We start from the raw sequence: 27372 nt of genomic DNA on the forward strand, positions 1-27372 counted from the left end.
TCAGACAACTCTACCTATAAGATCCTAGACAGAGACCCCACCACAAAAAATCATAATGAAACAAACCAACTAATCAGAAATTGTAACATTTGGCCAGAAGAAGTGAAGAGAATACTAAAATCCTCACAGCCCATCACTCTCAGACTATATGGTACACCTAAAATACATAAAAAGGATATACCTCTTCGTCCAATCGATGATGGAAGGTCATCCCCAACTTACCTTTTGGCCAACACCTTGCAAACGTATTAAATAATAAAATAAGATCAACAGAATCCTATATCAAGAATAGGCAGAACTTTGTAAATAAACTCCAAGCCATTACGATTGCACCAACAGACATGCTAGCCAGTCTAGATGTTGTATCCCTTTTCACCTATGTATCAGTAGAAGAGGTAATAAACATCATTCAAGACCTCTTTCCTCCAGACATCACACAGATGTTTAGACACCGCCTTCAGTCTAATGTTTTCAAGGTTAAAAACACTATATACCAACTATTAGAAGGCCTAGCAATGGAAAGCCCACTATCACCATCTTGTGCAGACCTTTTCATGGAAAAACTTGAAAAAGAAATTCTCTCCACAATCTTCCCTAGACCATCTTTATGGTGGTGATATGTTGACAATATCTTCATTATATGGCAAGACAGCTTAAAAACCTAACATCGTTTGTGAATAAAATCAACTCAATACATAACAAGATAGAATTCACCTTGGAAGTGAAAAACAACAGCCAACTGCATTTTTTAGATATCTTGATAAAGAGACAATCAAGTAGTGTCAAATTATCTATTTACAGAAAGCCTACAGACATTGGAAGATATCTTCATTACACTTTAAACCATTACAGGACGCATAAACTGGGCATTATCCACATGTTGAAAAATAACACTCAAAAGTTTATATCAAAAGAGGAGGATACACAGACTGAACTCTCATAATAGTCAACACATTATCACAAAATGGATATCCTTCGAACATCATCAAAAATTATCTATATAGTGACAACCCCAGACAAGAAGAATTAAGCTTCCAGCACATTTCTACTGTAGTGATCCCTTTCATAAGGTCAATTTCTTATCAAATAGCCAGAATACTAAGAGCCTAGAACATCAGAGTGGTCTTCAAACCAACCACCAGCATCAGACAGGTTCTAGGATTCCCGAAAGATAAGGTGCCATTCTTCAAATATCCAGGAGTATATTATATTCCTTGCTCCTATGGTCTTGCCTACATCGGACAAACTTCACGGAGTTTAGAGATCAGAGAAAAAGAACATGTTGGTGATGTAAACCAAAACAGAAGTATTTCTTCCGGCTTAGTACATCATTTCTGTACGTCTAACCACACGATAGAGTGGTAAAACAGCTCCAGGCCATATTTGGATGACGACTACAGACATCGTTTATTCAAGGAAGCCACAATAGTGTTAATAACCGGCGGAAACCTCAACAGAAATCAGGGTACTATTCTAAACAGTTCGTGGAAAACCTTATCCTCTCTCTTAATCAAGCTGAACTACAGTTAGCCAGTAATCACATTACGCGTTTACAACAAACACTTAACTGATACCAAATGGGAGGCATATGCTATGGTAACAGCAACAAGTTTGAAATCTTTCCTTCAAATTTTGGAAGCGTTAGACTGTATAGCCGAAGACCAGTCACAAAAGGGAGACACTAGAAGAGAAGCAGATAATATTGCAAATAAGATGCAAGAGCTAGAATTGGTTTTTATGTTGAATTTTTGGCATGAGATTTTGCAAAATGTTCATAGAGTAAGCCAAGTTCTATGGAATGAGGATGTCAACTTAAAAACATGTGCAGGACTGTATGGATCATTAGCTGACCAATTCTACACTTCATGAAATGAATTTGAAAGATATGAAACAGCTACAAACGAAGTGCTACAGATGTTGATTACAAGGCAGCTCAGACGCGCAAACGTATCAGAAAGAAGGTAACCAATGACGGAGATGCTCCAGACGTATATCTGAATGCCAGAGATAAATTTCGTATCACCATCTTTTACACAATTGTTGACAAACTTGAAACTGAAACGAGAAGAAGAGGAGAGGTATACAAAGAAATATCAGGGAGATTTTCTTTTCTAAGTGATGTGCCACATAATGCTACTTCAGTGACTTCATCATCTACTGAAATTGAAGAGTTTTCTCAGTGTTGTCAAAAGCTGATTGATGCTTACCCAGAGGACTTGAACACTAATTTCTCAGCTGAGCTTCAGCAGTTTCACTCATATGTGCGCCATAAGTTCAGTGCAACAAAAAATGTAAAAACAAGATTCCTGAACTTTATAAAATAATTGTAGAAAACAATATTGAGTCTGCCTTTCCAAATGTAGACATTGTCTGTCATATATTTTTAACATTAATGGTCACAAATTGCTCAGCTAAGAGTTCGTTTTCTCAGTTGAAGTATATTAAAAATCTCATCAGAACAACTATGTAACAAGGCAGGTTGAACACCTTATCTCTACTAAGTATAGAAGCAGATGGATTACGTAAGATTAATTTTGAGGATATCTGATCAAAGACTTTGCAATTAAAAAAAGTAGGAGAAAACTTTTCAAATCTAAATAAAGTTGAAGTATACAAAAATAAACATTATTTTCCATCTTACTATAAGTTTTGTTTCATTTTGGAAAATAAAAATTTATTTTATGGTTTATTTTGTTTATATTTTGAATTACATGTATATGAGGCACCAAAATCTTTTAAGTACTTAGGGTCTCTATGGGTTTTAATCCGGCCCTGAGCTAAACGTAGCTCTATCGTTTCTTTCAGTATATCATATATATCTTACGCTTTTACTTTCGTTTTATCTATTCTTCTTTATTCAGCTGTCTCTATCAATTATTGTTATCCTTTCCTAATTTATCTTTGTTTTAACTTCCTCTATTCTTTATTTACTTTTCTCTCTTTATGTACTTTACTTGATTTACTTCTCTATACTCTATTATAACTTTTCTCTTTACACTTTTACCTAAGTTACCAATATCTACCTTGAGAATCTTGGAAAATTTATTTAATGTTACGACTGCGCCACCAAGATTCCCCCTTGGGCATTAAATATAATTAAGATCACCTGCAGTATCTCTCTAAATCTATCTCAGGCTTTACTGTCAGTCGTGACTACACTTATTTAACTTTGCACACAGGTTCGCATTATATTTAGAAGCAGTGCATTGGAATAAGGATCAGTGAATAAATACACATTCTTTGGCATATTAAACACATTTATTTAAATTAGGATACATTAATACAGTTTCTTAATTGAATTGGTACTACAAAAAATTAAAAGCTAAGAATTATAATCTCATGCAATATATTTACACATTAAAATACACAGCAATACTATCAAATGCCAATCTGCAACCTCGATCATTCTGCTGCTAAGTATTATAATTTCATTTTATATCCACACATCAAAATGCACAGCAATACTTCCAAATATCAATCTATAACCCCATACATAGTACATACATAATGAATATGCAGCAATACTATCTTATTCCAATCTATGATTTCATTTATTCTACTGCAAAGAATCATTATCTCATATCTAATTTATATCAGCTACTCTTTAGCCTCTTAGTCCAGGACAAATTATCGCAATTTAACTTTTATATATATATGTCCTGCCGAATAACTCCAAACAACAAGTATGCTATATCTAATTCATTACCAGTATTTCTTTAGCCTCATAGTCTGGAACATACAAACATAATTTAACTTTATAAACGTACGCCCAGCTGAATATATATATATATATATACTTCAAGGTTGTACTCACTGTTCTTTTCATGTAGTTCAACTAGTGCTGCCATCTCTTTATACCTAACAAGATATTTTTTGTCCGAAATGATGTGGGTTCTGCAGTCAATTTTCTTGAGTTTAGGCGTCGAAAAACTCGAGTTTTTCGGAAAAAAAAAAAACTCGCTTGCCTGTGTCAGACATCGGCAACCGGTATTAGGAAAAAAAAAATCAGCTAACGCCGTTTTATTCCCGTATAGGGAGTAGGCGAGGCCATTTAGTCCTATCTAACTTTTGGAGAGTGAGAGGACAGTTCAATCTCCACTGGTACCCAATCAGAGATAGATGGCTGAAGGCTATTGCTAATTAAACGGCACACAGTGAAGAGAGGTGGCTCAACATATACCACCATCTCGTGGTCCCTAACCCTAACACCATATATTTAATGTCTGAAATAATGTGGGTTTACGGTCGATTTTTCTTGAGTTTATGGGACGAAAAACCCGAGTTTCTGGGAGAAAAAACCTGCTTGCCCGTGCCAGAGATCGACTAACTCGGGAACCGTTCGAAAAAAAGGTTTAGAAAAATTTCCTCTAGTCGCCGACTAGATTCGAAAGCAAGTCTTCCTTCATGCAGTCAAGCGCTGTGGTGTGCAAACGCCACATCCACTGAGCTACACAGGCTCTCCCGGTATTAGGAAGGCTTTGAAAAAGTTCCTCCAGTCGGCGCCATTTCCAGTAAGCTACACAGGCTTCCTAAAAGCAGCTCAATATTGTAAATATTATTTACTCTGATGTATATATGCACTATTGGTTTAATAAAATAGTCTCACTAGACGTGGCGTTTGCTAGGCAGTCCGAAGATACGCTCAAGTTCAAGTCTAGTCGTCAACTAGAGGAACTTTTCTACGCCTTTCTTCGATCGGTTCCCGAGTTAATCGATCTCTGACATAGACAAGCGGGTTTTTTCTCATGAGACTCGTGTTTTTCTTCCCGCAAACTCAAGAAAATCGACTGTAAAACCCACACTATTTTAGACAATAACAGATATGGTTAGGTACTAAGTGGTCTCTTCATCGGTTGCGCTTATAATTAGTGTAGTCTTGGGCAAGCTATTCTCTGATTGGCTGCTAGTAGAGATTGAACTGCTCGCTCATTCTCCAACAGCTAGATAGGTATAACACGGTGTCATCTGCTCCCTATAATTTTGGGAATAAAAGGCGTTAGCTGATTTTTTTTCTTCTTTTCTTCTTTACAACAGTTCGCTTCATCTATCAGCTAGAGTATTTCCAGCTGCATATGTAAAACTAATCGGTTATAGAACCTTTTAAACTTTTTATTTATTAATTATTATTGTGTTGTTATTTTAAATTCTAAATATGTATATGTATAAGTGGTTGGGGCGACAACTTAGCTGTAGCGGAAAAAAAAGATCATGTTGATTCGATAATTAGATCATGGAAATTAGTAAAGGTTGGATTCTGGATAGTATAACCTGCTCTTAAAAGATAGACATCCGTATCTTTAATTTTCTCTCATTAATCTGAAATGCTGGGCCACAGAAAAGAGATGCTCGGTATTTCATATTCATGACAGGAAATATATACTAGTCATAAAAAAAAAAAGAAGAAAAAACCGTGGAGGGCAAAAGTCGTAAGAACGTTGTAAGGCTCTAAATAGAGCCTTAGAACGTTGTCTCCTGTACTTGTATGTCATCATGCTGTAGAAATCTTGGGAAAAAAAAAAAAAAAAAAGAAAGAAAAATCGAAATAGTTAGAAAACGTAAATATTTTGTTTTGTTTTACTTCAACTTTCTAAGGATGTTTTAATTTTTGACGCAAAGAGTACGTAATATTTAACTGCAAAAATCCACAGCATAAGTAAGATATTTATAAAATCTTTTAGGCTATTTATAAACGAGTTAGAAGATATTCTACATACGATGTCTAGAACAAACCTATATTTAACAAATCCAGGGGTGTGTGTTTATCACAGAATAACTTATCTGTGTCGCGCGGAGCGTGTAAATTGGCTATGGATTGATTAATTCAGCGTGTCTGTTCAAAATTATGCATTCTAAAGGTGCAGGTTACGAAGCAATTTTATTTAAATGAATTGGTATACGTACTGTTTCAGTTTTGAATATATTTCCAAATTTGAATATGAACCGATTTATTTATTTTATATGAATAATAATTTCAGTTAAACAAATTCAAGTGCTTGATAAATAAATTCAATTCAACTGGAAAATATAGGTACGTGTTGAATTTTGAAAGAGATGCCACTGAAATGTTTGTTTTCCTTCACTTTTGAGATAATAATAATATTGGTCGATTGGTAGAGCTTCTGCTACTAATGGCTCACGCAAAAAGTTAAGCAAGTTTGAGCGCAGTTAGTAGGTTGGAAGGATCATCGTTCGATGTTATTGTCACACTCTCCCTCGGTGAGTCTTTGGATCTCCTGGAAGTGTCACATAATAATAATAAATAAACTTGTCAGAATTTCTGTAGGCTGGGCCGAATTATAATATCAATACAATACCTATAGCACATCAATGCCGTGTGTGTGTGCGTCAATATCTGTGAACCAATAATCAGTATCACATTCACCACGAATCACAAATAAAGATACCCCAAATATATACAAGTGCACAAATAGTTTGGGTTAATGTCACGGATATCAATTATATTCCGACACTAATTAATTATAACACAATACATTTTTTGTTCAATGTTGGCATTGCGTGGAATTCGAACGTCCATTCATCCGAAATAATAAAAACTGTTATCTTCTGCACTTTTCCATGCTACATTAATCCCCCCACTCGTTCTCTCCTGTAATAGCCGGTTTGGCTATTACTCCCTCTAAGAGACCGATTATGTTTCTCTCCTTTGAAAAATGCCTATTTAAATATATATTATAATGTTATATAATACATGCATATATGGAACATACAAAGATTCCTCACGCTATGAGAATTTTTTTTCCAACCGAAGGGATCTTTAGTAGCTCCCTCGGATCTTTCATCCAAGGGAGCTACTAAAGAGGCGCTTAAGCCATATGGCTGTCTAGTGAATGAATATTATTTTCATTTATTTCCCTATTTAGTCAATTTAATCTGTGAATAATTAAAAACTGCTAAGTTATAAGGCCAAACGGAGTCTTAAGGTCTGTCTTTCAGGTGCTTTTCGCAAACTTTATTTGCACTTATTGATTTGTTTTGAGCGGAATAACTGCATAAAAACTGGGCTTTTGTGTGGACGAAGTTTAATCTTGATTTTAATTTAATTAATTTTTTTTTTTTTTTTGGTGGTGGTGGTGGTGGGGGGGGGGGGAGTTTCGAAGTTTATTATTTTGCTAGATGTTGAACTCCGTGGAGGTATCATGTAAAAGTAAATAATAACGCAAGAAATCAAATTTTGATTTAAATCGATTTTTTTTTTAAGTGATAAAACTATTCGAAATTATATTAAGAAACAAGTTGCTATGGTCGGAATTTTATGAAATTTGTTATATAGGATCTTTCTTAAAATTTGTAGTATCATTACAGTTTTAGCTTAAACGGACCGTTTTTAAGGGGCAAAATTAAGCAAACAATCCGATACAAAATACCTAATATTATATTATACTTCTCAGGAAATTATATTATTGTTTTTATTCTTTATCCACACTTGCGCAAACTAAAGATTGCACGGAAGTGTCATCACTATTTGGTATGTAGGAAGGCAACAGTCTCTGTATCAAGTAGACTTGTTGTGAAGATACTTCACTCGCCAACTCTCTTTGCTAAAATTTGTATAAGGGACAAATTAAGAATACTATTTGGTATCACTAAGTCAGTTTTTGTTTGCTAATGCATGGGCAAAGGATGAAAACATGAATAATGATGTACATATGAAAGTATAATTTACTTTCTGACTCAGCAAAACATGCTTGCTGCATTACAAAAGCGTGTTTTACAAATGGCAGTGAATAAATTGATGAATAAACAAAGGATGTGACAATGACATTATTAAAGGAGATAGGTGAATGCTGTTGAAAAACACTTTTGTGCTTATTTGCACTTCATTTCCTTCCAGCTATTCTTTCTTCTGAATTCTAACTGAATTTGCTACTAGATGTTTCATTGTCACATAAAAATGCCTCAATAGAAATTAAGCTCCTTGAAAAATAACATTTTTGTTAAATGTTCATTATTGAATACCGAGAAATTTCTGTTATAAAGGATGATGTTTTAATCTTTTTGTATGTATGTGTTTGCTTAGACACACACATAAATTAGACAATCCTGAAGAGGAAGAAGGCAACAATCTGATTATAAACTGAGTTGTGTAATTCACCATGTCATTGATTATCACCAATTTTTTTAATCAGTTAATTTTATCAGTAATAATCTGAGTCACAAACCTATCAGATTATTATTATAATTATGTGACATCTCCAGGGAGTCCAAAGACTCAATCGAGGGAGAGCGTGCCAACAGCATCGAACGATTGAACCCTGTCCAACTACTAACTGCACTCAAACTTGCTTAAGCCATTAGTAGCAGAGGCTCTACCAATCATTCCTGCACCAAATAAAAAATTCTTGCATGTGTCTGCTATATTTATTGGGTGTTGTTTCTTACTGATTCATTGATCAGTACCTATCAGTTTCTCATTTTATGTAATATATGACATCATGAATGGGTGCCCATATTTTTTGATCTTTGGAAATCTAGCTAGACCTTATCATATTCACATCAGGATTTCTGTGCATAATGCACAAGACACATCTAGTGTGAAACATGCTAACCTAATGATCAGTAGCTGTAGGTTAGAAGTGTTAGGAATTAGAAATTTTAAGTGAGTGTACAACTCTTCATTTCATTTCTTCGTAACTTTTGTAAAATCCACCCTGTGGCTTTAATGGAGAGTATCAAATTCTAAGGAGGTACCAAGATATCTTTTGTGACTCTGTGAAGCTGAAAACAAGAAACATAGCTGGTTCATGCTGACTTTAGTTAGGTATAAGGTTTATTAATATAAGAATATATGAAATTGCCATTTCCATATTTATTTGTTTTGTAATAGTGGGAATGAGCACTAACACATATCCATCACTATCATACAACCCAATTAAATACATCAAGGGATCACTTTAGTGAGTATGGGAGTGGCAAATCTAAGGTGCCTGATGCTGGACCATGCCTTACTTCATGTAATATACATCTGTTATATTATCTGTAGAATGGTCCCTCCCTTTCTTTCATTCTTTCTTTCTTTTCGCTTCCCCTCCCCCAATGCTGTTGGAGTATTCGAGGGATAGGGATGAATCTTTCCTATTTTGCTATTTCATTTCATCTAATACAGTGGGAGTCTGCCTTACCTAGAAGTCCCAACACACCTGGCCAATGTGGGATGAATTGAGGAACAAAACTTTCCAGATATGTGAAAAGGGCTTCTGCAACCCTACCAGTTTTTTTTCTTGAAGTGACTTCACTCCAAAATGCTAATATGGTAGTGCCTTATAATATATCTCATTCTGCATCAGTTGTCATACAGAATAATCAGAACTGCATTCAGGGCGCTTAAGCAGATGAGTTCGAGAAGTATATTACAGTCTCCAACAAAAGTCAGTGGTATTATGAATGAGGAATACAGAAGGTATAGGATTATTCTAAGAGGGAAATTTTACATAGGCACATGGAATGATTGGATTCTACAGATGGTTATTCTTGATATTGTCTGTAAAGAGATGGAGAGGTATAAAATTGATATCCAGAGAATTACAGAGACCAGATGGAATGGAGAAGATCACTTCAAAAGACAGATTGGTAAGCTAGTTGTATATTCAGGAGATGATTCAAAGCATCATGGAGCAGCAGTGATACTAAAGACAGTTCAGGCAAGAACCCTTCTTGGTATCCTGTCATTAATCTCATTAATGACAGGTTACTTTGTATTAGACTTAGGTATCATCCTATCAATGTGTCAGTCATGGTAGTTTATGCACCCCACACAGATAGGCCTGATAAAGAGAGTGAGGAATTCTATGAAAACTTACAGATTGTTTTGGACTGCCTACCAAGAAGAGATGTACTTTACATCTTAGAGGACTTTAATGCAAAAGTGGGAAAGTGTATGAGAGTTAGGCCTGAGTGTGGCATATTTGGTCTGGGTGAATACAACACCCATGATGAAAGACTGTTGGAATTTGTCTATGCTAACAGATTAGTTATTACCAATACCTGTTTCCAGAAACACAACAGATCTATATTTGGACATCTAACATTGATAGATCAAGGCACCAGATTGATTATATTCTAGCTCTCCAACAGTGGAAGACAAACATCTCTGATGTGCATACAAGGTTTGTTCGATAAGTCTATGCAAAAATGAAGAAAACATAATTTTTTTGGGACAAACATTTTTTTATTTTTCAACATAGTCTCCTCTGAGGTCTATACATTTAGTCCAATGATGCTCGAGTTTTTTGATCCTGTCCATATAGCATGATTTGTCCAACTCTTCAAAATAGGCAGTTGTTTCAGCAATCACTTCATCGTTTGATGAAAATCTCTTTTCTGCCAGCCATTTTTTCATGTTTGGAAACAGATAGTAGTCTGAGGGAGCCAAAGCTGGAGAGTAGAGGGGATGTGAAAGGACTTCGTAACGTAAATCGAACAATTTTGCAACAGTTCACACGTTGACACTTTTGATCCAGTGTGAGCAAATGCGGCACCCATCTTGCGGATAGTTTTCTCATATGTAAATGTTCATGTAAAATATTATGTACATGGTCATTTGAGATGTTCACAGCCTTAGCAATTTCATGCATCTTCACTCTTCTATCATCCATCACCATATCATGGATTTTTTCAATAATTTCTGGAGTAGTGACCTCAACAGGGAGTCCAGAACGTTCTGCGTCACTTGTGCTCATATGGCCACTTCGAAAGTTAGTAAACCACTTATAAACTGTTCTAATCAAAGGTGCAGACTCACCATAATGTTTATCAAGCTTAGCTTTGGTTTCCTGAGCCATTTTGCCTTTCAAAAAGTAATGTTTAATCATTACAAGAAATTCTTTCTCATCCATTTTTCACAAATCACGGTACTTGATCAATTCAAATGAATGCTAAACACAGAGTAATAGATATATCTGACTGAAACTTAGTGTGATCCTCCAACAGTTGCCAGTAACTAAAAATAACTTTGATACGTACTGGTGACAGCATCTCTTAGACTTTGCATGGACTTATCGAACAGCCTTGTACTTGTCTTGGAGCAGACTGTGGTAGTAAGAGTCAATATAAGACTAAGACTTCAAAATCTTCCAAGTCAAATCCCACTAGACTGGATGTTAGAGTAATTATTAGTGGGTTCACAGAAGAAACATCAATTGGTTGGATGAATTTTTGGAGACTAGTAAGGAGAACTCACCAGAAATGTTTTGGGAAGGAGTCAAAGTTATAATACAGGATACAGCCAAGAAGTATGTTTGGCCAATGAGAAGACCAAGAGACTTACGAATATCAGATTTGGCATGAGATCTAGTTGAAAGAAGGCAGCTGGAAAAACAAAGAGACACAGGGATCTCTTATATTCCTGAAGAATATAAGAGATTATGTAGAGAAGTCAGAAGAACCATCAGGCAGAACAAGGAAAATTTTTATACTAATCAATGGGAAGAGATAGAGTTCCAATGAGGAGGCATAATTATAAAAGGATGTTTTATTTAGTTCATGAAGCAAAGTTAATTAAGGCTGTAGATGGCAGAATAAGAGTGTTTCATAGATTGATTATAAGGATATGGAATATTCTTATAATCAATCGGATAAGGACAGGATCATGGCCTATAGACTTGAAGAAGTCAGTTTTCATACCATAAGAAGGGAGATATGAAGGATTGTAAGAATTGTAGAACTATTAGTTTAATATCTCATATGAGCAAGATTTTATTAAAGATTATTCCAAATAATCTTATTTGGAATGCTCTTTAATAAAATCTTGCTGAGGCCAAAGTTGAGGTAGAGATACCTGGGGAACAGGCATGTTTTAGGAAAGGTAAGGATACCAGATATCAGATCCTTTGCCTTAGACAGATCATAGAAAAGTATAAAGAATTTAGACTCCCTATGATAATGTGTTTCATAGATTACTCTAAAGCTTTTGACTGTGTTCAGCTTGTGAAACTGTGGAAAGTAACGAAAATAATGGGTTTTCCTCAACACATTATCTGGCTGATAGCTAACTTGTACAGGGAGCACGAAGCCATGGTAAGAACAGATATTGGATTAACTGATTGACTTCAGGTTGGAAAGGAAATTAGGCAAGGATGTCTGCTTTAGCATCACTTGTTTAGTATCTAGTATCTATGCTGAGGACATCATGCATGTAGCATTGAATGAGCTAAAGGCAATAATTAGGATCGGTGGTAGACTGATCAGTAATCTGAGGTATGTTGATGATACATTACTCCTCTGTAATGACAAGGAAGAACTAGGACAAATTCTTGACAAAGTTAATGCGATCAGTAAGAACAGAGGACTTCAGCCCAATCATAGCAGGACAAAGATTATGGTTCTCAAAGAAATACAGATGGGAAAGCTCCTGAGAAACAAGTGTACTTTAATGGAGAAAGAATTGAGGAAGTCAGCAAGTTCCACTGCCTGGGATCCATTATTAATGTGAAGAATTGCTGTTCAGAAGATATCAAAAGAAGATTAGGAATGGCTAAAGCAACAGTCAGAGACTCGTTTAAAATCTGGAAGGATGGATCTATCTCCATGGGAACAAAGTTGAGGATTTTGGATGCAGCTGTTTTTCCAAATCTCCAAATCTCATACCCATTAGTTGCTGTTTTTCCAACAGCAACTAATGGGTATGAGATTTGGAACCTAAAGAAGTCTGATAGGAAAAGGATAGGTGCTTTTGAGATGTGGTGTTACAGAAAACAGTTGAGGATATCATATACCGAAAAGCAGTCAAATTGATGGAGGCTAGAAAGGATCAGTAGAACTTTAGGGCTCCTTAAGGACATTGACAGAAGAAAGATGAAATATTTTGGGTACATTAAAAGGATGGAAACAGGACTTCTCAGAACAGTAATAGAAGGTAAAATTCCTGGAAAAGAGGTAGTGATAGACCATCAATGAGATGGATTTATGGATAGTGTGTCTGGAGTGACTGATCTTCAGAGAGTTGAAACCTTCAGAAAAGTATACAACAGGATCACATGGCGAGGACTGGTGTGGCATATCATCGAGCTTCTGAGTGACCATATGGCATCTGTTGATGTCTAATGAACAGATGGAATGAACAATTACATTAACATTTATGGATGGATTAACATATCCACTGGATCATTCTTAAATGATATTTCAGTTTTTTCAAGAATTTTTAATCCTATCCCTTCCTATATTTTTTACTGTTATTATATTATTACATTAACTCTCCTGAAGTCAAAGACTCATTGATGGAGAGAGAGATTTATACCATTAACAGTTACATTATATAAGAAGTATACATATATTACAAAAGTCTATAGACTTAAAGAAAATCCCTCCTGTCTTTCACATATCTGTCATACTAAAGCTTAAACTCATTGACAATATAGGATTCCCAACATACTCAGGCAATGTCTTTCACTCATCCACCACTCTGCAGATTACATGATTTCAATCTATCCTCATTGTTAACATTCCATAGAGGCGCATTTTGTATCACTGCGTGCAACCTAGCGATCTCACTTCCTACAAATAATTCCTCAAGAGTGTGGTTAGCAGTGGTGTTCTTTACTTTTAGAGTGGTAAATGAGTGGAATAAGCTGCCAGAGTCTGTTGTGGGTGCTATGACAGTGAGCGAGTTCAAGGCAAGGTATGATAGATACTGTGAGAATGTCGTATAGTTGTGTGGACATGATGTTTAGGGCCTCCCTCGATGAGTCTAAGGACTCCCTGGAGTAGCCCGAAAATAATAATAATAATAATAATAATAATAATAATAGTCTTGAAATCATTTTTATCATTCACTTCTGTACCCTTTTCAAAGTATCTTCATTTCCCTCCAAACCTCAGTGACCAGATTTGAGCACAGTAGTCAAGATGTAGCCTGATTAGGACCTTATACAATGGAATCACTACTATTTTATCTCTGCTGATTAATGTTCATCTTAATATTGCAGCAATACTCTGAGTTGTCCTTATTAGCTTTCCCATATGCCTCGTAAATTTCAAATTTCGATCCACCATTTGCTGCCCTGATTGGTCAAGTTGTTAGCAGACAACTTTTCAATCACTGCCTGAAGTTCAATTTCTTTAAAGTCAACAGCATCGTTTATTCGTAACTTAATTTTTTTAAACTTTTTAAAATGGTTTTTAAGATATTTAAAGTATTTAACTCTGTTTTTGTTACATGAAAATTCAAAATTTTCTAACAGAATGCTGTGATTGCATCATATAGCATGATTTAATGATAATTTCTTACTTGTGCTTAAGCTTTATTATTATTATTATTATCATCATCAGCATCATCATCAGAGATCTCCAGGAAGTCAAGGGCTTATCAAGGAAACACTCGCCATGTCAATATATCAACTGTTCCATCACTTAATGTTCTGTGAGGAAAAAAATCTAGCTCTCACTCCTTTCTTAATTGCACACAAACTTAACTACTACAGTTGCCCTCTAGTCCTATCCCCACCTTCCATATAATGAACATTTCATCAACTGATATCCATCCTTTCGGAAGTTTATAGGCCTCTGTCATATCACCCTTCTTTATCCTGTTTACTAGTCCAATATTTTTCAATTTTGCCTCATAATCTACATTCCATAAACCCAGTATCATCTTTATAACTCTTATTTTGCACTCTATCCATAGCTTCTTTATCTCCTTGGAACCAAGGAGACCAAATCTTTGTACAGAAGTGCAGATGCAGTTATATAAGGACTTTAAAGAGGCAAAATTACTTTCTTACTTTTACATGTCACTATTCGTTTCAGCATCACAATTATCTTCGAGTTGTAGTTGCAATTTTTTGCTATGCTACTTTTGAACTTAAAATTCCATCCACCATAATCCACCGGTCTTGTTTGCTGAGTGGTTAGCATATCCACTCTCCAGCTAAAAGGCTGTGGGTTTGAATCCTGCTGTGGGCATGGATGTTTGTGATTGGCTGTAAAAATGCTAGTGGTGGTGGTGGTGAGCAGTAGATGGCATTGGTGTAGATGATGTGGTTCTCTGTAGTTGGTGGATTGAGTGGTGGAGATGGAAAGTTGTAGAGTAGGTGTCCTCTCTCTATGAGCTTGGACTCCTTGGAGGTGTCACATAACAATAATAATAATAATAATAATAAGGTTGTTAGTGATTACAGAATAATAGAGACTGTCCTTGAGAATCTTGATGAAAAAGAAAAAAAGATGATGATGAAGAGATTCCACTCACTGCAGGATTAATTAAAGAAGGGCTTCAAATGGCTAGTAAATTGCAAAGTCATTTCTTACATATGATCCAAATACTGAAGTCATGTATGGTGTGATATCAAGAATTATACAAAGATCTAGTCAAAACAGGATCTTAACGATTAATTACAGCGTTCATGGTAAAAGAAATCAACCTTCATTTATCTGACTCAGCTGGAACATTTGTATAAAATATAAGCAAAATTGCACCTGTATTTAGTAAATCCATGTTTTTTTTTTTTTTAATTTAATTTTATTATTTTTTTTGTTTTTTTGAAAGGAAGCGTTTTGATTACAGTTCACTTGTTACTTATAACTTCCTTTAAAACCGTATATGACTATAAATACATTATAGTTATATATTACTATTATTACGGGCAATTCCAGGGAGTCATTAGACTCATCGAGGGAGGCCCCAAATCATATTCATCACAATTATTCGACATTCATACAGTATCTATCATACCTCGCTTAAACTCATTCACTGTCACAGCATCCACCACAGACTCAGGGAGCACATTCCACTCATTCACTACTCTAAAAGTAAAGAACCCAGCTCTAACACCTTTACTAACCACACTTTTGCCCAGTTTCCATGGATGACCCCCTTAGTCCTCCCAAAACCAGCCCTGTTCTCAAAAATATCTTCTGAATTAATTTTATAGAAACCCTTCAGTAATTTGAAGGTCTCAATCATATCTCCCCTCCTCCGCCTATCAACCAATTTTTGCAACCCACAAATCCTCAACTATGCTAGTGATTAAATGTGCAGCAAAATGTAATTAAATTTAATTTGATTTTCTTTAAATGATGAGAAAGGATTTACAGGGGCAACTAGTTTTGGAAAATAAATTTCAAAATAATTGAGTATTAAAATCTAATATTGTTATAAAAAAGAAAAAGTAGAATGTCACTTTTTTTTTTTTTTTTTTTTCTGTTGTAGAATTATGAGCTTACAAGGTTGAGATGTAAAGGTCTTCTCATGGCAGTATGGTGTGTGTGTGGTAGAGGTTGACAGGATAAGATATTAGTTGGAAATTGCTACAGGCTAGGAATGTGGAGGGTAGAAACAAGAAATATAGAGGCAGATTAGCTTAGTGAATAAGAGAAGGATGATTATTGTGGGTGATTTTAATTATGTTAATACTGTTAGGAATAATGTAAATTAATTCTTCAATTCCTGATGGTCAACTGTTGTAGGCAATATATAACGGAGGGCATATTATTATTATTATTATTATTATTACCTTAAGATCCCATGGAGTCAAAGGCTCATCAAGGAGATCCCTTTGTCACACACACAGCTCATCATATGTGCCTTAAACACATTCAAATTCTCTGCAGAATCCACACTCTCAGGCAAAGCTTTCCAATCATTCACAACTTTGCATGCAATAAACTTGCTTCTCACTCCCTTGTTCATGCCTTCCTTATACAGCTTCTAGGGATGACTTCTTGTTGTCCCCTGATTTTTCACCATTTTATGAAAAACCTTTTCAACATTGATCCTATAACAACTCCCTTACCAACTTGTCTCTGTCATATCACCCCTCTTCCTACTATCCACTAGACTCTGAAAATTGTAGTTCTCAATCTTTCATCATATTCAACATTCGAGAGATCAGAAACTACATTATTTAATCATTTTTAATCAATTTTAGTCAAACTCCTGTGGATCCTTTCTAACACCTCTTTGTCCTTTTGAGAACCAGGTGACTAAATCTGTGCACAGTAGTCCATGTGTGGCTTAATCAGAGCCTTATACAATAGAATAAAAATCTCCTTACTTCTATAACTCAGTGTCCTCTGCATCTTTCCAGAATTTGTTATGTTGTCCTCACAATTTTGGCAGTGTGCTCTCTAAATTTTAGATCCTTATCCAACATCACCCAAAGATCTCCTATTTTCTCTACCTCCAACAATACATTCCCACCAAGTGTAAATTTTACATCCATCTTTGTTTCCCAAATTTTAAAACCTTACATTTTGCAACTTTGAACTAGCATCCCCACTCACATGCCCATTCACTCAGTCTCTCAATTTATTCAAGTCTTCTTGTAAGGCCACAACATTTGCTCTACTCCTCATAGTTTATCCCAACTTCGCATCATCTGCAAACAACTGAATATTCTCATCCATTCCTTAATATCATTAATATACAGGTTAAACAGCAGTGGCCCTAAAACAGATCCCTGAGGCATACCACTAGTTTTCCTCTTCCTGGATATTTCTATCTCCCATACACAACTTGCTGAACCTATCGGATAGCCAGTCTCTGATCTAGTGCACTAGTGTAATATCTGACTCCATCCGCTTTAGTTTGATTATCAACTTATCATGTGGTAATCTGTCAAAAGCCTTTGAATGAAACAGTCACCTTATTGTAATAAGTAAGTGGATTACTAAAACATGACCTCACTTTAACAAATCCATGCTGACCATCAAAGATAATACTACTGTTGTTAACCCAGTTCTGGATCCTGGTTCTCGCCAGCCTCTCCAACACTATAACCACAACAACTGACACACAGATAGGCTTATAATTTGATGCTTGAGTTCTGTCACCTTCCTTATGAAGCGTCACAATCTTGCCTTCCTTCCACTTCTTTTGAACTTGATCCAGTGCAGGACTCATATTAAACAATATGTTAAGGCAGATGCCAACTTCCTTGCACATTCCTTCAAAATACATGATAATATATTATCAAGTCCCACAACCTTATTAACATCAGGTTTGCTCAATTTCCCATATGCTTCTTGTTCATTGTCAAGTCTCTCCTCCTCATCATCAACTACTCTCAAAATCTCTATGATGTCATATTCACATGAATGAAAGACCTGTATGAACTGCATATTAAATATCTCAACTATATCCTCCGAAGCAGTTGTTCTTATGCCATTTTCTCCAATCAGTGTCATCCTTCCATAATCATTCTTTTTTTTTTTTTTTATCTGACTACATATTAAAAGAACTCCCTAGGATTCTTTTTGGTTTCATTAGCTGATTGCTGTTCATACCTCACTTTTGCTACCCTTACTAACCAAGTCACTCTCCTTGCCTATTCTATGATGGTATAGTATATGAAACTTGTGAGTCTTAGACCTAGTCATACCATAGAATGTGATTGTGAACAGGGTGTTTAATCTTCTTCTGGTTGGTGAGAGTGATCATGAGATGATTACTTGGGTTTCAGCCAGTCACATGACAACTTTTGTGAGAAAAGGATATATGTGGAACTTCAAGATTGATAATTTTTAGAAGATTAGGAATCAGCTGGGTGTGGAAAGAGGAGTCAGGAGAAAGGAGACAGCTGTTGCATGGTTGCTAATCAGGAGCTGTTTAATAGTAGCAATGTCTGAGTGTATATGAAAGTGTAACAGCTAAATAAGGCAGGAGTAAAATCGATGAATGAAGAGATTAAGCACACACTCTGGAAAAGAAGGTTTTATTTAGGCCGTACAAGATGAAGGGTAATAATCAGATACACGAGGTTCTCGCCAGCCTCTTATTCCAAAAGAATAAGCAAGGAAGATGACAAGTATGTGAGGACAGCAAAATGTGCAGAAATTGGCTAATCATGCCTATAAAAATCGTAGAAAGTCCTTTCAGTATGTGGCAAGTAGAAGAAAGAATGATTATGGGTAGTTGTGTTAGTGGGTGACAGCAGTAGATTGGTGACACCTGCATGAAGGATATAGTTGAAGTATTCAATAAGCAGTTTATCAGGGTATTTCATCCTCGTTAATGCAACATTGTGAGTAACTTGAACATAGACAATATGGTGTTGGAGGGACAAAAGTTACATGTGATATTAAGTAAACTTGACTTAATAAAGAAGTATAAGATTTGACAACATATTGCTATGTGTCTTAAGGGAATGCTCTGCTGAGGTAACAGGATTGGCATGCCTGGTTAACAACAGTGCAAGTTTCAGATGTGCAGAAAAGAGGATAAAATTATCCCACCTCATAAAGAGGAGGATAAGACTGAAGTTACAAAATATAGGCCAATCTGTGTTTTTGAGATTTTAGTTAAAGTGTTGGAGAGATTAGTGCATGCTAAGATTCAGAATTGAATTGATAGTAGCAGTATTTTCTATTAATGGTCAGCATGGATTTGTTAAAGGGAGATCTTCTTTTAGCAATCTGCTTGTGTACTTCAACAAGGTGACAAATTCATTGGACTAGGGAGTTGCATATATGGAATACTTGGATTTTTTGAAGGCTTCTGATAGACTGCTACATGCTGGTAACTAAATTAGAATGGATTGGACTAAATAATAGAATAGTGAGTTACATATGTGATTGGCTCTCAGATAGGTATAAACAGGTTATGCATGGGAGAAGTGGTATACCATAGGAGGAAGTTCACTTGTTGTGTGCCACAGGGATCTGTTTTCAAACCATTATTGTATAACTTATGTGTTAATGATATTGGAATTTATTATTATTATTATTATTATTATTACTGGCTACTCCAAGGAGTCCTTAGACTCAATGAGAGAGGCCCTAAACATCATGTCAAGAACTATCCAACATTTACACAGCATCTCTTATACTTTGCTTTGAACTCATTCACAGTCATGGCACCCACAACAGACTCTGGTGAATTATTCCACTCATTCCACACTCCAAGCAAAAAACCTAGTTCTAACAATCCTGCGGCACGCCACTAGTCATAACAGGCCTTCTTTTGGACTACACTTCTGAATAAACTACTCTCTGATATCTCCTCATCAACTACCCTCCTATCCATCTCACCAACCCTATATCCATCCCCATGTGCTGCAGTTTACTGATTAGAATTCCATGTGGTATCCTGTCAAAGGCCTTTGACACTCTTATTCAGTTTCCATGGATCGCCCTAGTTCTCCCACTACCAGACCTGTTCCGAAAAATTTCCTCTGTATTAATCTTGTAAAAACTCTTCAGTGATTTGTATGTCTCAATCATATCACCCCTTTTACACCTGTCAATCAGTTCTGTAACTCACAAATCTTCAATCTGTTCTCATAAGGTTCATTCCATAGACCTGCTACCATCTTGGTCACTTGCCTCTGAATCCTCTCCACCTCCTCATCACTAAGAAACCCAGGAACTCAGATCTGCATGCAGTAGTCAAGAAGGTTATCTAGGCTCAATAAAGAGGAACAGTAACCTGCTCATCAAAGTATTATTCAGTTACTGAGTAATTTGATGAGCTGCTTTAGCCACTTTTGCTATGTGCTCCCTAAACTTTAACTCCCTATCCACTAACATTCCTGAGTCTCTGGCTTCGTCAGTTTTCTGGAGTACAGTTCCACCAATGTGGTATACAATACAGCTGGTAATCTTTTCCCCCCAAAATGTGAAAACCTTACACTTTGCCACATTAAACTGACATCCATTCTCCTTTGCTCAGTCTTCCAATCTATTCAGATCATCCTGCAAAATCATACTACATTTATATTAACTATTGCTCTACCCATCTTTGCATCATAAGCAAATAACTAAACAGTTCCTCTCAGATCCTTTCCTATGTTGAACGTATAAATTAACAGTAGCAGTCCTAGAACAGAACCCTTCATCATGCGAGTAGTCACAACAGGCTTTCTTTTGAACTACACCCCTGAATAAACTATTCTCTGATATCTCTCCATCAGCCACCCTCCTATCCATCCCCATGTGCTACAATTTTTTGATTAGGATTCCATGTGGTATCCTGTCAAAAGCCTTTGCAAAGTCCAGCAGTATCACTGCTGGACTTTGCAAACCCATTTCCTTTATCCAACTCAGCTATCACTGTATTATAAAACGTGAGCAAGTTACTAAGGCATGACTTTCCCTTCACAAACCGTTCTGCCCCCATACAGTATCCTATTTCCATCTACCCTTTCCTGTATTTTGCTCTTGACAAACTTCTCCAATGTTTTGACAACAACTCCTGATGTGCTGATTAGTTGTTGATTTGCTATATCCCACACCCCCTTGGGACTAACCCAGGACTGAGACTTAGATTAAACAATATGGTCAAGGGCACTGACAATTCCTTTGCTGCTTCACGTAAAACTCGAGCTGGTATACCATCCAGTCCCACAGCTGTATTCACATTAAGGTTCTGTAATATGCTATGCACCTCCATTTCATTTCCTATATAAGCCTTTGGCTCTCTCATTCCTGCAATATGAGAGATATCACCACCTGGATGAATATACTCTTGCAAAGTGTTCACTTGGTACTGCTACTATTTCAACTGACTCAGTTATCTCCGTACCATCAGCATTCATTAAAATCATTCTGCCATATATGTTCTTTCTTTTACTTGCAGCATATCAAAAGAATTGTTTGGGATTATCTTTAGCCTGCATTTCTAATTTCCCTTCATATTTTGCTTTTACCTTTCTTACCACACTGGTTACCCTTCTGGCCTGTGCTGTTCATGCACCTGTACTTGTCACCTTTCTCCTTAAATTTCCTCCACAATTGTTTTTTTCTTTTTTGCAGCTCCAGATTAACGATGATATTCATCCATTTAACTCCCACTTGATTTACTCTCCTGACTCTAGGTATGCAGTCAGCCATTATCTCCCTCAAAAACTCCATTACCACTTCCCAGGCACTATCAACATCCAACCCTTGCAGTTTTACATCCCATGGCACCAATCCAAGCAATCTCCTAAGCTTGTCATACTTACCAGCCCTGTAATTCCACATACACCCCGTGTTAACTGAAAATTCCACATGTTTAAATGGAACGCTGCAGCTGTATGCAAATGATGCAAAGTTAGGAAGTACTATGAGAGGAATGGATTCTGTATTATGGCCCTTAAGGAAGATCTGAATAGACTGGGTGAGTAGAGCTATTAGTTCATTGCTGCAGAGTGTAAGTTCTTGAAATTTTGTATTGAAGGATGCACTGCAGAGTATACAGTTAATGTGGAAATTTTGAAGGTGGAAGAGATAATAATTAGAAATATATACACGTTTACACAAGAATAATCTTTAATTTGCCAAATATTTCGGTCTGAATATTACAGACCATCTTCAGTGGCTACATAGGAATAGTTTTAAAAAACAAGGTGGAATACGAACAATTGATCATTCACACATAGAACGAGCCGCGTGATGTCATATCGCTAAGTATTAGAAAAGTAAACATTTTTAAAGTCATAATTAAAGGTATTAATTCTGAAATCCATATAATAATCTTAAATCACATTAGACCAATATAGGAAATTTACATTAAAAAAAAAATTAATGAGTTATCCTGATTAAACTTTTCCAAATTTTTGATATAGATATACAGTCATTACGATTCAAGTTAGGATGCTGAAGTAAGGCCTCCACACTTTCTTTAAATAAATGTTCAAATTTATAGCAACATCTGTGTAGGAGGAGAGTCTTGGACCAAAGGATGTTGTGGCTTGTTTCTAATCCATGCTGAGCTAATCCAGATTTCTCGGGTTTGTTGTGTTGAATTGATGATTGATGCTCCTGAATTCTTTTTTCTATAGAACGTCCAGTTTGTCCAAAGTAGGAAAGATTACAATTGCAAGGAACTTGATACACACCAGGTAGAGACAAGGTTGAGCGTTTATCTTTAGATGAAGGAAAATGGGTGGATAATTTGTTAATAGGTGTATAAGTAGCTATTAAATCATATTTTTTCAGAATTCTTGAAATTGGTTCTGAAATCCCGGAAATGTAAGGAATTGGAACTCAACGTATTGAATCTTTGCTGTTCTGTGTTGGATTGTAAGAATCGAAAAGATGTTGTGTAATCTTTTCGGAGAAGCCATTTAATTTCATGTGATGTTTGATAGTGTTTGAATTCAAGAGCATCAATTCAACAAAACAAACCCAAGAAATCTGGATTAGCTCAGCATGGATTAGAAACAAGCCACAACATCCTTTGGTCCAAGACTCTCCTCCTACACAGATGTCGCTACAAATTTGAACGTTTATTTAAAGAAAATGTGGAGACCTTACTTCAACTTCCTAACTTGAATCGTAATGACTGTATATCAAAATTTTGGGAAAGTTTAATCAGGATAACTTATTATTTTATTTTATTTATTTTTAATGTAAATTTCCTATATTAGTCTAATGTTATTTAAGATTATTATATGGATTTCTGAATTAATATCTTTAATTATGACTTTAAAAATGTTTACTTTTCTAATACTTAGCAATATGACATCACACGGCTCATTCTATGTGTGAATGATCAATTGTTCGTATTCCACATTGTTTTTTAAGACTATTCCTACGTAACCACTGAAGATGGTCTGTAATATTCAGTCCGAAATATTTGGCAAATTAAACAATATTCTTGTGAAAACGTGTATATATTTCTAATCATTATGTCACAAGTATCGTTTAAAACAAAAAATCAGAAGAGATAATAGATTTGAAAGCAGTGGTGGACAAACTTCAAGTTAAGGGTTCACATTGCTAAAATTGTGAGGACATCACAATGAATTATGGCAGTGATGAGGAGGAGTTTTTTCCTTCAGTGAATATTGCTTAATAGTCCTTCCTTATGAATTTTCTATAAATACTTCCATAGGCTGGTCTGCTTCACTGTGTGGATGACATATCACAGTCTATTGGTGCATATCCCACTGTGTATATGAATGTGTATGAAATGGTAGATGAATTTCATCATCCAGTGTGAGACCACCTTGCTTATGTGCCTTATTTGTTGTCTAGAAAAGGTTTCTAGCTCACTGAATACTTACTCCATCCACAGTACTAACATGCGTGAGTGGTTTACAACCTTTCTTGAATGGATTCACATTGAAAAAAAAAAAGTGACATTAATGAAATGTTTTAAGACAGAATAGCTGTTTATATGAAATGCATGTCATAACAAAAGAACATTTTCTTGTCAAACATAATTTGCCAGCTTGGTTGACTAATTAGATAGCACCACTTCTTTCAAACTAACAGGCTATATTTGTATCTCACCAAGGATCAGATGTTCATGAAAGAGTCTTTAGGTGATAGATGGGTTATTCAACTCTTTTATGAAATGGAGATCTAATATGTCTTGCATATTTTGCCTCTAGAGTGCGGATTCTTGAATAATGTAATCCTTACCCTGCACATGATATTAAATGTGCTATAGTTCACCAACCTTTCATAGGGGAGAATGACATTTAAAAAAAATTAAGAAAATAAGTTATATATATATATATATATTTATTATTATTATTATTTCGTGACACCTCCAAGGAGTCCAAAGACTCATCGATGTAGGGCACCTACTCTACAACTCTCCATACCAACCACTTAATCCACCAACTATATTGAATTGCCAGTACCATCATCATCTACACCAATGCCATCTACTGCCTACCAACACCACTAGTATTTTTTTTTGTCTGTAAAATTGTGCGTGTGTTCTGAATGCCGATTTGTCCTGTAAGCAGGATAAAAAACATGCGTTTTCAGGAGAAAAAACCCAGCTACCTCCATATAAGATTGGCTAACTCATTCTCACTTGAAAAAACCCATATTAAAATTCCTCTTGTCATGACAAGAATTTAACTTAGGCCTTTTTCAGTTGAAGGGCACACTGTACTGTCGTTCTTCCAGTTACGCTGATTATTCACGCACGCACGCACGCACGCACGCACACACACACACACACACACACACACACACACACACACACACACACACACACACACACACAGCTTTAGAAATCCATTTGCCATGGCCAAGTTATCAGAGACAAGTAGTGAGTAAATTTTCAGTCTTGTTCTAAATGCATTTAAAATGTATTGCCTTATTTTCTTCATAATTTACATTTTTTTTTTTTTTCATTTTTAAACGTTATCTCATTCATTATCAATTTATTTAATTACAGGTGGCTTCCAATGAATCTATAAAGAAGTTTTATTTTCAACCAGGAGATAGTATCTTATATATCTTATCTTAATTCCTTTGTAGTTGACTGTTTACACATGCCAAAAGTTAGTTTGCATGGAGATGCCTTCAAAGAAACTTCCCAGCTGTTTCCGAAATGTGAAGTAATTCCTACCCATTACAACAGGTGGCACTATTTATCTCTTTCTCTCTATTATAAACTAAAACATACTCTGCATTCACAGATTAACTTTGAAATAAATAGTCAAGTATTCTCCAACAACATTTTATTTTGCATAAATTGCAAGTCATCACCATTCATATAAAAATCAGATATATCATTAAACAAAAAATATAAATAAAAAATAATTTAACAAGATCGATTTTCATTTGTTTCACTGCCAACTGTAATTCTTCCAGATTCCATTGTAACTCTTAGTCAATATGCAGTTAATGTGGTATTGATGCAAGTTTCTTTTCACAATTCACAAGAGATAAATTACCTTAGTGTTTAAATTAAGGGGATATTAAATCCCACATTGTTTTAAAACCAAATAAGAAACTCAAAGATTGGAATCAGAGAGTTTCATGCCGAATATAGTAAACTATAAAGTATCGGCGATTACTAGCATGAGCTAATGCAAGCTGAATAAGAAACTCAAAGATTGGAATCAGAGAGTTTCATGCCGAATATAGTAAACTAGTAATCACTGATACTTTATAGTTTACTATATTCGGCATGAAACTCTCTGATTCCAATCTTTGAGTTTCTTATTCAGTTTTAAAACAATGTGGGATTTAATATCCCCTTAATTTAAATAATGTTTATATCACTGAAATGAAGCCTATTGGCTCTTTATATTTAAGTAAAATTACCTTAGTGTAATTATATACTTGGACATGCATGATGAAAAGATCTTTCAATAGGGTTATAAAAAACAAACACAATTATCTTGCAAAGATGAGTCAGAGCCTGAATCATGTTATTGACATTACATTATGAAAAGTTAGTTTATTAACTTATTTATTATTATTATCAAACCTCCATGGAGTCAATTACTCATTGTAGGAGGACCCACTGTCTCATATACAGTTTATCATACCATGCCTTAAATATGTTCACCTTCTCCACACTCAGGCAATGCATTCCTATCACTCACCATGCAAAAAATCATGCTCCTCATCCCCTTGTCCACACTCTCCTTATACAGCTTCCAGGGATGACCTCTTGTTTCCTCCCAGTCTTCACCAAATCTATTCAAATCCTCATCTACATTAATCTAGTAATAACAACTTATGTGTCTCAATCATGTCATCCTATCCACCAGTTTATACCTATTGCATTTTCTCAATTTGTCTTCATAATCAACATTCCAGAGACCAGAAACCACCTTAGCCAATTGTTTCTGGACCCTTTCCAATACATCTTTATTTTCTTGAAAACTAGATGACCAAATCTCTGCACAGTAATCCACATGTGGCTTGATCAAAGCATATACAATGGAACCATAACATCCTTATTTCTGCAAGTCAGTGCCCTTTACATCATTTCCATTATCCACTGTGCTGTCCTCACAATTTTAGCAGTATGTCCCCAAGATTTTAGGTCCTTGTGTATAATTACTCCCAGATATCTCATCTCCTCTGTCTCCTTCAGGATATTTCCACCAATTGTGTAAACTACATTTCATCTTTACTTCTCAGATTTCAAAACCTACACTTTGCAACACTGAATTGGAAATCACACTCATTTACCCATTCAGCCAGTGCATTCAACTCCTCTTGCAAAGTCATGGTATTTTGGGTACTCTTGATAGTTCTCCCCATCTTTGCATCATCTGCAAACAACTGCATATCACAATTCTACAGTAGTATAAATTGGGGAGAGGAAGATGCATGTAGCAATAAGGGAATGGAATTTCTAGAATTCTTGAGGGACAAATGTCTTAGGCAACATGTAATAGAGGGAACAAGAAGTTCAAGAGTTTTGGATTTGGTTATAGCATCAGAAGAGTTGATAATAACTGAGATGACATCTCTCCCACCAGTTGGAGAGAGTGACCATATGGTTTTGACTTGGAAAATGAATAGATATGCAGGAGTATCAAAGAGATGGGAACGTATGTGGGATTATAATAGTCTAAGACGTCAACTTGAGGAAGTTTCATGGAGGGAGGAATTGGAAGGCTGGGATGTCATTATTTCGTGGGAAATTGTGAAAGAATATTTGTTAGCATCAATGGTAAGTTGTATACCACAAATGAAGAAGAGGACACAATTTGGAGTAAAGTGGATGACAAA

The 27372-nt window shown here is 35.6% G+C and overlaps 1 protein-coding gene across 8 annotated transcripts in view; it reads left to right on the forward strand.

Moving 5' to 3' along the window:
* Window positions 1-5449: 5449 nt before the first annotated feature.
* Window positions 5450-27372, forward strand: part of Bmcp (uncoupling protein Bmcp mitochondrial) — a 475843-nt gene continuing 453920 nt past the window's right edge. For 3 of the 8 annotated variants that reach the window (XM_090411823.1, XM_090411819.1, XM_090411827.1), the window contains exons 1-2: window positions 5761-6028; window positions 25073-25258. The gene's annotated coding sequence lies outside the window, so the exon portion shown is untranslated. Of the gene's footprint in view, window positions 5654-5760; window positions 6029-25072; window positions 25262-27372 lie in introns of those variants that run through there. The other 5 variants (XM_090411826.1, XM_090411825.1, XM_090411822.1 and 2 more) reach the window with 4 other exon arrangements.

This window comes from Typopeltis vanoorti, chromosome 22 (assembly GCF_054136105.1).
Source record: "Typopeltis vanoorti isolate ZY-2024b chromosome 22, IOZ_Tvanoo_1.0, whole genome shotgun sequence".
Taxonomy (NCBI): Eukaryota; Metazoa; Arthropoda; class Arachnida; order Uropygi; family Thelyphonidae; genus Typopeltis; species Typopeltis vanoorti.